The sequence below is a fragment of the Chlamydotis macqueenii genome, chromosome 7 (genome assembly GCF_036417535.1).
Source record: "Chlamydotis macqueenii isolate bChlMac1 chromosome 7, bChlMac1.mat, whole genome shotgun sequence".
Taxonomy (NCBI): Eukaryota; Metazoa; Chordata; class Aves; order Otidiformes; family Otididae; genus Chlamydotis; species Chlamydotis macqueenii.
Genome location: NC_141562.1, coordinates 2,910,627 through 2,925,045, shown reverse-complemented (window position 1 = coordinate 2,925,045; position 14,419 = coordinate 2,910,627). Strand labels below are relative to the sequence as shown.

Below are 14,419 nucleotides of genomic sequence, written 5' to 3'. Positions count from 1 at the left end.
GCCCTCTGATTATCTTCGTGGCCCACCTCTGGACCCACTCCAGCAGGTCCATGTCCTTCTTGTGTTGGGGACTCAAGAGTTGGAGGCAGTACTCCAGGTGGGTTCTCAGTGTAAGGGCAGAATCATCTCCCTTGACCTGCTGGCCACACTTCTTTCTAGGCTGCTAGCACACATTGCTGGCTCATGTTGAGCTTCTCATCCACCAGCACTCCCAAGTCGTTCTCCTCAGGGCTGCTCTCAATCCATTCTCCACCCAGCCCGTATTTGTGCTTGGGATTGCCCTGACCCACATGGACATTACTTTATCCACTCCTTTTCTCTCTATTTCCATCTACAGAGAAAAAAAAAAAAAGTTGTTTGCTTGTTTTAAAAACTTTTACAGTTTTTTAGTAAATGAATCTTAAAAGGAACACCTTCCCAGCTTTACAGAACAAGGAGCACGGGGTGTGTTTCTGAATGCCGGATACTCATCTAAGAGGAATTAAAACAGGAAGGTCCATCTATCACTAGTTAATACAGCTCCAAAACACATTTCCCCAAATAACTAAAATCATTAGAAGACTGATGAAAAAGAGTTATTTTTTCCACACAGAGCAGCTGTTTTCTGAAATAACCACACTTGAAAAAAAAACTAACCAAGCTAATCAAAACAAGGAAAAATGCTGATTCCAAAAAGGCAATAAACTTTTGTGACAATTGGCAAAATTAAAACATACAGAAACTACTTGGTCAGGGCTGGAAACCTCCACATAGCTTTATCTTGTTCAGGTCAGCATTTAACCATATTCTAACATGACATTCTGAACTAGAGGTGAGTTAAAGCATTTTCCTGAAGTAGACCTGATGCAACAGTCATAGGAGCTACTGTCATTTTGTAGTACGCACATTCCAGTGTTTTAGCTTCAGAGACAACTTTTGTCTTTTTTTTTTTTTGCCATGCATTATAGCTTTTATCTAACATCCTGTCCTTTGCAATGGCTTTTATACTTTTAAAATTAATTTAGGATTTGAAAAGCTTGTTGTTACACCCAGGAAGGCTGCTAATAGTGTTGGTCTGGCAACTTTGAGAAAATGATATTATTGTGATGTTCCACTCAGCAGGAATAGCGTTGAGTGAATTTTTAATAGTTTACTGGTTCTACTTGACTGAGCTTGCACTCTGTAAATGGATCATATGATCACTGATCACAAGTTAAACTGCTTTTATTTCTCGCATGGCATAAACTGAGGGTCTGTTGTACAGTACTAGAGGTTCGTGTGCAGCTCTGTGTAAGACAAGGGAAGGTTACATGCAACAGGCAGTTAATGGCTCATACCAGCAAGCTCTCAACTGAATGGAGCTCATGAGGTTGAATTTTAAAAAGGTAGCTGACCTTGCAGCTGGGAGCTTTAACTGTGTTTTTACCCATTTATATCTGGATAAGTAAACAGTTACTGAATGCTGAAAGGGCCTGAAAGCACTATTTTAGCCAAAGGCTAATCCCCATTTTCTGTGGATGAAAGGACTCAAAACGAAAACAAACAAAAAATATTCTCTGCTTCAGGTAACACAAAGGTAAAACTACGATAAACAATTCCATTAATTTTAAACTTAACATTGCCTTACCCTCCCTTTCTGATGAGTGCTTCAGCCATTACAAAAATCACTGAATTCTTCTAAAATGATGGAAACACTACAGTCACAGCAAAAAGGATAAATACAATATAAATCAAAATAGCACAGAAAGGTTTACCTCCTGCAGATGAAATTAAAAGAAGTTATCAGTGAACTGCAAGTTACAGAGCTTGAACCTAATAAAAAACATTCATTATTCATGTTGCAGAAAACACAAGTGATGTCCAAATGTAAGAGAGATTATAAGGCAGTGATCCTCAGCCCCATGCACTGGTCTCAGCGTTTAATATTTTTCTCAGTACTGCTGTTGAAACTAATGAAGAATTAATGGATTTCTCTGTCAAATGTGGCAATTTCACAGCACAAATGACTGGCACTGTTAGGTCAAAAGGTTCTAAGGTCAACGCCAACTTCTGGGCTAAAGACTTCTTATTCATTCTACAGATCATTCCACATGAATTTTGGCATACTACCCTAGGTAAAAGATTTTTTTAGGATGTCTAGTTGATTTTGTTATTTTTCCCTGCAATCTGTATTTCATCTATTTTGTAGACAACAGAAGAACAATGCCAACACTTTCATAGCTTTCATAGCTGCCCGGTATTCTTCTACATGCAGAGATACACGTATTTTAAGATACATGATAAACAGATGTTAGAGGAAAAGAAGAAAGGCGAAGGAGGATGTAGCCCTCAGTCACGATGCGGCATGCACTATCTCAGTTGAGTGACATCGTAGCAAAAATGCACTTCATATCTCTTAGTTTATTTTCTAGCTGACAGTCCAGGATCTGACATTTGATAGCTTGCTAATATCCATATGTTGCGAAGTCAAACCTCCTCTTTGCTCTAAGTACAGGCACTAAACCCTAGAATTTTAAGTTCTTCTCTATTTATTCCTCAGTTCATTAATTCAACCTAGCAGCAACAAGACACCTCCATCTCCTATCATAAAACCAGTCAGTATCCTGCGCTTAGTCCTTAACCCAAAGAGAGCATCAAACTTACATTCATTATTTTTGATAATGGAGACAAGAGAACTCCATTTAAATAAAAGAGCACAAATCTGTACTTCATGCGTTTAAATTATGATTATCTAGCAGAATATAACAGTCCCTTCCCCTCTTCGATCTTGCATGTCTCTTTGGAATGTAACCTACAAAAGGAATAACTCACTCTTGGAAAACCTATTATCTGCACCTAACAAAATCAAGCGCCTAAAACTCATAATGCAAACAATATTATTTCTGATATTACGTGAATAAAAGACAAGTGAGGAGATCCTTACGTCAGATTATATAAAATCTAAATAGAATATGCCTTTCCCAAAGAATTTTAAGTTCTAGTAAATTATAATTGCCGTTTTAAAAGTTTGTCCTCAATTATCTAAAACTACTTTATCACATTGCAGATTTTTGACACGGTAAAATGAAGACTTCTTAACTGCTTTTCATCTCGAAGAGAACACCAGTATTCAGTTCAAAACTTTACCTTCACATGTTACTCTCACCAAAGTTAGCCAGGTTTTAGCTGCAAAAGTGTTAGAAAATACAGAAACCCTAATGCTTTGTCTATCCCCTTGAAAAGAAAAATTCTGCTAAAATACTACTCTAAATAAAGCCTGTTTGAATACTGCTTCTTGCTGCTATTTACGTGGGTGCTTTATGATCACTGCAAAACTGAAAGCTTAGCAAACACAGAGGGAAGAAGGAATTGTCTTACAGAAGCTTGCCCAGGAAAAGTAACTTGCTGCCACATCTATTATCCACATGCATGACAAACCGTCTGTCTAGATGTCAAGAACATTGCAAGATTATATGCTTAACTGACATTTCTACATCAGATTTAATAGGCGTACGCTAGCAGGCCTCAACTGGGCCTGGAAGACTGTCCAGGTTGTGTGACAAACGAGGTCGTAGTAAAGCTACGAAAAGAACTCACAGTCATAAAGCATCCAAAACAAAACAGGTCTGTTTTACTGAGAGATGTTTAAATCAAATATACTTCTGCTTAAGGCCTAAACTCCTAAGACACTAGACACATGACTCATCATGGCTGCAATGGTATAAGATATGAAGTAGAAACAATAATCAGGATAAAAGAGAAAGATGAGGAGAATTTGGAAAGTACAGTGATCCGACATAGCTTTAGGGATGAGGTAGAAATAGCATGCAGAAGACAAGTGTGTACCTGAACCCCTGAGCAAAGGCCCTGACTGGATTCACCTGGGAGATGGTGAATCCAGTCAGGGAAGAGTGGGAAGAGTGTTCAGAAGCTAAGGACAGACTATGATGCAGGAGTAAGCAAATACTGTACTACCTTCACTTGTAAACTTCATTTTTAGCATGATATCTAAATGCTTAGCCTTAAGTCTTGCTTAATACAAGTCTTGCTTTGTTTTACCACTAAGACAGTCTGATGTTGGGGAATAAGTAAATCAGAGTGTAACACTCAAACTCAAAATACCTTCAGGGAAGGAGGAAATTCAAACCAAATAGAAACTCAGCAAAAGCAGTGTTGCAGGCAACCCTGGGGCACCTGCACTTCAAGATTTCTGTAGGGGTACCTGGGAACCAGGGATTGCTCCTGCAAAGCTTCAAAGACTCTCTGCAAGGAGCTGTTTTGATAAGAACCAAGAGCTAGAAGGAGTTTCCCCCATGAGTGTCAAGAAAGGCCCTTGTACAAGACATAATCAACAGAAACAGTCCAGATAGACGGCAAAAATCTAAAAACTGGTGGCAATATTTCACATCAGGAGAATCTGCTGGAATTTGAGCATAGACTTAATTGTTTTACTGAGCTATCCTATTATTTACTTTCCAATTAGTTGTAAACTATTTGAATACACTTTGAATACAAAAGATATGACACAAAAATCCCTAAAAGTACCAAACATGAATTAATACATTCCAAAAAGAAAGTGAACATTACATTTAATGATCATAAATTAATAACATTTTAAAATAATTCATTTACTTGTATGTAGTTGTATAAATAACTCAATAGCCAAAAGTAATACTTGCTAGCTGTTTTATGATGTCATCCACTATTTTTTGATACTTAAACTATTAACAGCAAAACATATGCCCTTATATTTAAATTGTATTTATTATTCTAATGTAGCTAGAAAATACCATGATATAGGAAAAAAAAAGTATCTTGGTTCTAATATAAATTTTTAATACAGCTTATTTAATTTACATTGATCCATATGCAAAAATAATTTGTTTACAATTTGAACCAAGACTCAGAAACAAAGCCTAACTCAATAATAAAGAAGACTGGAAAAACAACATCTGTATAGCTATTTGCACATTAAACCATTAAAAATATTAAATGTTGCATGTTGAGTTTGATTTGGAAAAGGATCAAATTATGTCCTTGTATGTGTTTGGAGACCGATTCTCAAAATAAACATGCAATTGTGAGAGCCTGAGGGCATACACACAGTATTGGTGGGCATACACACAGTATTGGTGGGCATAAATTTTCTGTGTAAAATAGAACACAAGTACTCTAGCTTCTCTCTAGAAAGGGAATGTCTGTTGATTAGCAGGAGCCTTAATATAAGGGCATATCTGATTTCTGTCTCTAGATTGCCACTAAATCATTGACTTATTCTTTTCTTTCTGTAAATGAGGGAATCTAAGGCTTACCTGGTTGTGGTGTTTCTGGATTCCTAATCAGCCTTGGAAAGTGCTTTGCAATCCATTAAGAAAAGGGCCATGTACGTTCCATGCGTCACAGACACATAATACATTGGCCTTCCAGACCCATGTGAAGTGTGCTGTTTCTCATCATGCAACTGAAGACGAAAATTCACTATCTATTTGAAGTGATCAGAAGAAGTACTTCCAAAGATATATAATTAAAAGAAGAAATCTTATTTTCATTACTTTTTAGAAAAGATTAAAAGCCTAACTTTTTTTGCTGATCATTATAAATCAGTACACTGGAAGCACATCTATTTTATTTGTAACACATGTTCAACCTTAAAATTAAGTGGTGTACACATAAAAACACTTAAGGTGACAGACAGTAACAGGAGATATCATAAGAGGAATTAAAATTATCAGCCTTTCTTAACATTTCAGGACTTGTAACTGTCATAAAGTAGCCACAAATTAATGGATCCCTAGAAAATCTATCCCATTTAGCAAGAATAAAGGAAAGCAATAATGCAGCCACACTGTTCCTTTCATTGCATTTAGCAATCTAATACTTGGCAACAGATGATCCAAAATGCAGCATCCCAGTGTCTTACACTGAAGGTAACCAGTGACATTGGACAGCCTCACTTCTTGGGTGCTCACCTACTCTTAGATAACTGGTACCTAAAAATACTTTTGTCAACATGAGTTTTGAAACACACATCAGTCATCTCTTTTCTCTATCTGTCCAAATATGCACCTGAGAGTTGCTACAAATCAAAGGCCCATTTAATTTCTATTCCAAACTGCAGACCATCTCTTAAACAACAGGGAAGAGAAGAAATAGGGAAATAGTGCCACAGTAGTGAGTATGAACAGGGCTGAGGCATGTGAAATTCAAACAGAAATAAAGCTTATATATTACAGTCTTAAGAGCAGATAAAACATTTTAATTTTTGCACAGCAAAGTGCTCTATTTAGATACTTTTCCCTTAAAAGTAACTGTAATTAGAGGGTCATTCTGTGGAAGAAGCACTCAAATAGAGAGGATCAAAAGTTAACCATTAAACTTCTCCATAGAACATGAACATAGAGTAGAAATAATCTAAGCTACGACCATTAAATACCATTTATAAACACATAAGGCACTTAAATTTATGGAGTCCAAGTCTATCACAGACCAGATAGCTTGAGACAAAGCTAGATGTCCACTTCTCGAATATTTCATCTGAACAACAAAATGAGACAAGGAAGGTGCCAACAGTTCTAGAAACTAGCTATTCCTTGTCATCCATTAATTTGCCTAACATGAGGTCCAAAAGATAAATAATCTCCTCCCAAAATATATATGAGCAAGACAATCCACCCGCATTTCAAAGCTATTTGCTTCCTTGATGCATCTGGCAAACAATGTGATTGTATTTTACAGTAATCTCTGGAAAACTAAAAGTATAGAATGCAACAAAAATGTTTCCTTTTTCTTATTTCTCAAAGTATACCTTTATTCCCAATATTTAATAACTTCTGTTTAATAACACAGCAGTTCTCCCCCTCCCCTATCTTCCTCTTTACCATAGTGGATACGGTCTTCTCAGAAGAATGCCACTACCTGTGATTCTATAATTTATAGGGCTAACCCTGCAACAGCAAAATGCCTGAGAAGGCTATCTACTTAACTGGAAAATTATATAAGACACTTTTTTTTATTAAAAAATAAGATTATTATTAGAAATCTATCAGAGGATAGGTATCACTAAGTAGAAAGACTTCTAAGATCCTCAGTATTACCTCATAAAAACAATGGTTGAATCCACACAGAAGACACATGAAAGCAAGAAAATAAAGTTAGCACAACGTGAGTGTAGATATGAGTATAGGTGCACGTGCACCTGTCAAAACAAAAGTTCTTATTCACTTAAGAATTTGCAATTATTAAGATTTTATCATTCTTATGCTTTGTACACTTCAAACTTGAAACAGGCAATGGAGTAAAAAAGCTAAGAATGGATAAATGAAAAATGCATAACATTTATGAGGAAAAAGAACAAGGAATAAAAAGTTACAAATACATTTTTTTTCATACAATAATAGAAAATGGACTGCCACTAGAGTGATATTTTTTGATTTAAGAATGCAATACTAGATATTCTGTTAGGAACAGTGTTCACTGAATTTATATTCTTGCATTGTTGGCACCTAGGTGTCTAACATACTTACCAGCTAAGAAGCTCTGCTGGTATTTGAGAAGAAAACACAGACAATGGCACTAAAAGAGAAAAGGCTATAAAAAGATTCAAGATTTCTCCAGAGGCAGAAGCAAAAACATCAGCTCCTTTTGTAATTTCACAAAGTAAAACTAGAAAGGGCATTAAAAGAGAGGAAGGAAAAAAAAAACCCCTTTAAGAGTCTTAATCAAACTCTTACATTTAACAGCATTAATGCTAAGTATGCAAACGTTCATCCCACTGATCATTATGGTATCAAGAACTAATTTTCCTCCTCTTAAGAGCTTATATGTCACATCACACCCCTTGGGCCTTCCAGAGATGTATTTAAATGTCTTACAGTCAGAAAAGAAAAGCATTCCAGACAGCCAGGTGTTACTGATTCACCCATTAAAACTTCAGTTATAAAATATCCCACACAATTGTAAAACATTTCAGTCATTAGCTGATCATAAATAGATTAAGATGACATTCTAAATTATTATGACTATATGCGTATAAAATTTACATTGCTCATCACATTATCCCAGGTGTCGGTAACTCTGATCATCTGAAGTTAAAGATGAAGTGCATGTATTATTTGTTCTAAGAACTTAAGGAAAAGAAAGATAAAGCCAGATGTAGGAAATGTAGTATTAATCCAAGTACAGAAGAGAACTTTGCATTTATTTTTAATGATGCTCATTCATTTACTATTATATCACTGAAAATGAGGTCTTGTTTCCTTTAATTGTAAGCTTTAAGTCAGCTTTACTATTTCACATAATGAATATGAAATAGTAAAAGAAATCAAAGATTTTTAAACCCTGTATTTCCTAACTCCTGTTTTCCAAATAAGGAAAATATTTAACAAACATCCAACTCTGCACATTTCAATATCAACTTTAATAGCAAAACATACAGATGGACTTTTCAATTTGTATTATTTTCTCTCTCTAATGGTATGCTGTCTGTTGACATGAATTTAGTTGCCCTTGTACAGGAAAATAATTTCTGTGCTTATTTATTTTTTCTTTATCTACATTGTCAAACAAGATTTGAATTTTATCATTAAAATATATTTATATTCACTTCTCCCCTTTGGCTTTGGCACATGATCAAATTTGAGTTAAAAATTAGGCAGCATCACCAATATTCCCATAACTATAAGTGGGCAAGCTATTAACTCACAGACAGTCTAAAGAAATTTGAGTCAACTTAATATCTAGATTAGAAGACAGCCGATCTAAATGAAATTATGTTGCATTTACTATGAGCTAAAAGTTTGCACCAGACAGTCACTGTCATGCTAGAGATGCACAATAATGCCCTGTGCTAAGAAAGTACAATTTCACAATTGGATTAAGCCAGTTAAGACACATTGCCACCAAGAAAAAAAGGCTTTCCTGCCTTCCCAGTCATGCCTGAAACACACTTCCATTCTCTCCCATGAGCTGTCACTTGCACACAGCATGTTGGACGACCTCTCTGACCCATCTGAAAGTTTCCAAAGAAAGATAATACATAAATAAGAAGGTTAATTTTCCATCAGGTCAACAAACTATACTGACCCACTATACAGTCATCAGTCAAAAACATGAGTAGAGAAGAGGACAATTCCTTTCAGTAGCAGCATAATCTCAGAGCACCCAACAAGGTAAACCAGTGTTTTTTTTAAGAAACGACAGGAAAGGCACGACACGGCACTGTGTGTTGTGTAGCAGTAGACCCACTGGTGACTGGATGTAGAACCACGAGTCTAACACTCAGCTCCTGGCATTCCCACTAACCTCGCACTCACTGCTTCAGCTCTCTGCACGACTGTTCCCCATTGCAGCATTTGTCAGCCTTGTCTTTTGAATTCTCAGTTCTTCTGTACAGGACTGCTTGTCACCATGTGTATATACACGATCTACACACACAGCATGCAAACATATTTCCTAATAGGGTGAAAGTCTTCAGGGGTACAAAAAGCAAGCCACTCATCTCTCTGATTTGCCCTATTTCCAGTTACAGCTTTTCCTAACTTCCAGGTTTTTCTTCTTTTTGTTTAGTTTTAGGAGTGAAATGCTGCAAGTTTTGCCACTGACTCCAACAGAAGCAGATTTCATTCCTCAGTGTTTTTAATGTTCAAGATTAGCTAAATACAAACTATGTCAAATCCTGTCACCAAGGTTTATAACTCATGAGTAACTCTACAGTAATAAATCAGTCAAGACCAAAGTGTCAGCACGCCGTAAACATTACTGTTTTATGATTCAAAAAATATATTAGTAAATAATGAGTTAAAATTATGAAATCTAGCCAGACAACATCCTTTTCAGCAAAAATACATCCCAGTTTTCTAGCTATACAACAAAAGACTATTTTTATTTATATCAGAGACAGGTAAGAATGGAGTTACTTTCTGTTCTGTTTGAGGATGAGAACTGATCCATTCTAGCATGTCTGGTGAAATGCATTAGCTTGCTCTCAAGGGATGTTAGGATGAGATTGACTTCAAAAAACCGGAAATCTACACAGTTTTTGGCAAACACCCGCTTTTGCCATCTGGGCTTCAGGTGTTTCTGGAGTCTCATTTCTTACAAGGTTCTGTCATTTTTTTACTATTTTTTTTTTTTTGCTATGATACACTAAGCTCCTATTCACTTCAGAGAAGAAAACTTTGACTCTACAGCTAAAAGTCTACCTGAACACATTGTTTTGTTTAAAACCCATTCAAAAGAAAAATAACATGAATCATATCTAACAATTAATTTATACATAGACAGAAGGTAAGAGTGGAGAAGAAAGAAGAAAAGAAGGAAAAAGAAAAAGAAATAAAACAAAAAAAAAGAAACAAAGAAAAAAGAAATAAAAAAGAAAAGTGAAGACAGGAAGAAAAAAAAAAAAGAAAAAAGAATAAAAGAAAAAAAAAAAAGAAAGAAAGAGTTTCTAACAAGTGGAGAGGCTCAGAAATCCAGAAAGAATTTTTCACAAATAAGAATTTTTTTAAGTCTTATAGTCAAAGCAATTGAGGCACAAGAAAGTGATAAGATTTGCCAAATGAAATATATTTTGAAACTCAAAATTATATTGGAGCCATAATATTACAGTCCATTCTGCAAATTGTATTTATACTAATGGTCACCAATCACATATCGGAAAAATTTCTTTTTTCAGTTGTGACACTGCACCTGCTTGGAGCATTTCACCTGTAATATTTGTCTTAATCCTTACGACTAACACTGCAAGTGTGGCTTTAAAAACTATACAAGTAAATAATTCAGAGATTCAAATTAGTACAATCACCAATCACCAGAAAAAGGTCAAAAAGAAAATCATTAGGTACTCTTGTTCACAATTCTTGACAGACAATAATAACAATAAAAATAGATAAAAAAGCCCCCAAACATCCCGCCCCAACCAGTGTTCTTCAAAAAACATAGTTGTCTGATACCACAATCTGTCAGAAACCTAATCAAGGAAACAATAATGCCTATATCAGAAAAAAAAATTAAAATTCTGCTGTTCTAAGCCACAAAATTCTTGCCAAGATTCAACTTCTACAGGACTGAATGCATGTTGAGTGTGTTTTTTATTATGTCAGGTCCTTTAAAAAGGCTAACTGGCAGTGGATAAGCCTCAATTTAAGAGGATAAAATAGATTAAACTTTTTTCCAGCAGGCAACAAATATGTGTAGTACTGAGCAGCCTTTTCATGGCGTATTTTCTGCAAGTATAAAATAAAATAGGAGAGTCAGAGCTGGTAATAAAGACATCACCTCAATTGCAGACGTGTTGTACAGCCTGAAGGAATCCAGGCATCTGCCTAGCATCAGCAAAGCTAAGCATTCCTTTTCCTTTCTTTAACTATACCTTGCACAGTATCAATTCCATCAGCTCTTCAGACCCTTATAGCACATTCTGGTACACTGGCTTCCTCTAGGAAAAGTAATCCTGGGTGGCTGGGGGAGCTTGGCAGGGATGACTAGCAAGATGACTAGTAATTCACTTTGGTTGCAAGAGGCATTTTGCCTCAGGAGCTAATCTTGATTATACTCTAGTGATTGTCCATCACATGGGTAAATACGAAACATCCTAGAAGGTATTTCGATACGTGGCCTCATCCATTAAAAGCAAGGGAAATATCTTCTCCAATTTTTCTCCCATTGATTAAAGAGAGAAGGGAGAATCTGGCACTTAGGACCTGATAAAAAAGATCAGTGGTGGGGAGTTGCACGTCTCTTTCTCTATGAAGCTGCTTTTTTTCTATAGCTCAAATGCAAAGTTTATTTCAAATCCTATTTTGCCAACTATCCTGTCTTATTTAGAAGAAATTAATCACCATCTAGGGCAAATGGATTTGTGATCTCAGTCACTGAGAATGCAAAACAGGTATTCGTCTAACAGTGATGCCATGAGGTTTTATTTTCTCAAATTTTTACATTGTGGTTTAAAACTTTGGATAAGAATCATCATGGGGTATATCCAAAATCCACAAAAGGCAACATGAGTTTTTTATTTCAAATAATTTCAGATAAAACCCCACATGTTTTCAAAACCTTATCACTGCAGTGTAAAAAAGTAAAGATTCCATGAACATGGTTTTCCATTCTATTATTTCACAATTACTATTCTGCAACTGGGGCGGTATGGAATAGAGAATTTAACTTTGAAATACATCCATTCAATTTCTGTGCATTTTTTAGTGAATAATTTATCATCTGACTAAAATTTTGAACTCGCAAACTCAGTTGAAAATTTGTGGAAAAAAAATAAGGCACAGCAATGAAAAATTCTTTTAACTCACTTTCTTTTTTAACCTTAGTCCCCCCTACAAACACTTCCTAGATTCTATAGCAAAGACATCTCAATTTCTATCATTCCAATAGCTAACTCCAAGTGGTCTGTGATGAGAAACAGGTGTGAAAAACTGACCATAAAAACAAGATGCCTATTTGAGTTACACTTCTCATTGTTTGGATTTCTAACATCTAAACATCTGTAAAAGCATGCATTTACTTCTCAAGTGCCTTATGAGGTTTTAGTGCTGACTTATTATAAAGCAATTTTAAAAAATAATACTCTCCTGAAATTCAGTCTTCTCCCTCTATTTGATCCTCTAATAGGATTATGGTTTTTATTTGTGGCATAGAAATTTATTCCAAAGAATGTGGTGCATAAACAAAATATTTCAGAATGCGGAAACTGCATTATGAAAAACTTCTCTTCACCACCTCTCTCAATATAAAACTGACTTTGGCCTGCTGACTAGAGATGATGAGAGCCTTTGAGGAGGACAGATGGGAGCCAAGGAGCTGCTCACACCCCTATAGGAGATGTCTGGCACATCGAGAAAAAGGTCTTCTATTATGGAACAAATGGAAAAATAGTTTGAATGATAACTCACTCCATGGCTTATTCCACTTTTCTCCTTTTAATGTATTCACTGACATGAAAGTATTTTTGTAGCAACAGCTGAAACCATCCAGTTTTATTGGGGATTTCATGTTAGACTCCAACCTGATCTGGTGTCAAAAGAACAATAAACGTATCCATCTAAGCCAAGTGTATCATAAGCATTTGATTTTGGTTTTGAAGTACTCAGCCCCACAAATCATGGTTTAATATTGATGCAAACAGCTTTGCTGCAATATTTAGCAAGAGCTGTTTATGAAGCATAGCAAAGGTGTCAATGATAATGCCAGTATCTATTCAAACTCAAAGCAGGTTGATATTACTTGCAATAGTCTTGTTTTCTACTGTGTATAAGAAAAAAAAATCTAAAAATTATTAGATATAAAATACAAAGATACTAAAACTGGTTTATTTTCCTTTTCCATATTTTAATCAATGTATTTAAAAATTAAATGTATTTGCGTGACTAGAAATTGCCTGAAACTGTGCTTGATTTTGAACATGGCGGAAACACAAGAACTGTAGCTGAACCCAGTAACCCAGTTCAGCCAAGATGAACCAGTAAAAGCTACTCTGAAATGACTCAGAGGTATTTTTTTTTCTTTTTCTTCTTTTTTTTTAATAAGAGTACATACAAGACAGGAAGAACATCAGTGACTTCAGTTGCTGGCCTTCTAACCAGGAAAGGACTTATGAAGGTGAATGGTTTGCAGACGAAGGGGATATAAAAGAGACAAAACCAGGATAAAAATTAAATAAAAAGTAGCTGTCTTAAACTGTAATTGCACTCCTCTGCTGAGCATGCTTTCAGATATATAAATGTGATTTACCATCAGCTTGCAACTACAAATCAGGTCTTAAGAAACACTTGTGCTATGAAATTGTTTAATCTCATCAAGCTCTGCTTTCACAGCAAGCCATAAATCACAAAGTCTTTGTTATCATAGACCTCCATGAGCGCCTCTCAGGCAGGCAATGGATCGTGGGTATATATAATCCTGACTGCACAAACAGTGGGGTCGTCGCAGCCTGAAATACTTTCATAATAGCCACTGTGCAGCTGGTGGAACACAAGCCTATGATGGATATCTCATTTCCTACAGTCGGCATCTATTTCGAGCAAATTATTACCACATAAATTTCTTGTCAACAGAAACGGCCAATTAATTAAGTTAAAAATTTACTCGTGATCACATCTACAAACCAAATAGAACTGCAAGGCAATTTTACAGTTACTGAATATACTGCAGGTCAGTTTAATGAATAATTTTTAACTTTGTCATAAACTCAAAGACAGGCTAATATCTTGAGGAACCTGACTGGAGAGCAGCTGCCAACAGATTTACACAAAATATATTTATGTAGATTTTGATTGCTGACATCTGGGGACAGAAATAAACTTCATACAATTACAGAAGCTTCACAGGAATATGAAATTTCCTTCTTAAAAATATGCAAGTTTTCCTCTAAAACACTGTATTTAAATGTGAACATTGCTTAAAAGGATACAGAACTGTTGTTGGGGGAAAAATGGCTCATTATCAAAGCTGA

The 14,419-nt window shown here is 35.6% G+C and overlaps 1 protein-coding gene across 1 annotated transcript in view; it reads right to left on the bottom strand.

The window, feature by feature from the left end:
- LRMDA (leucine rich melanocyte differentiation associated) overlaps window positions 1-14,419 on the bottom strand; it is a 681,403-nt gene that overhangs the window by 128,183 nt on the left and 538,801 nt on the right. The gene's annotated exons all lie outside the window — the stretch shown is intronic.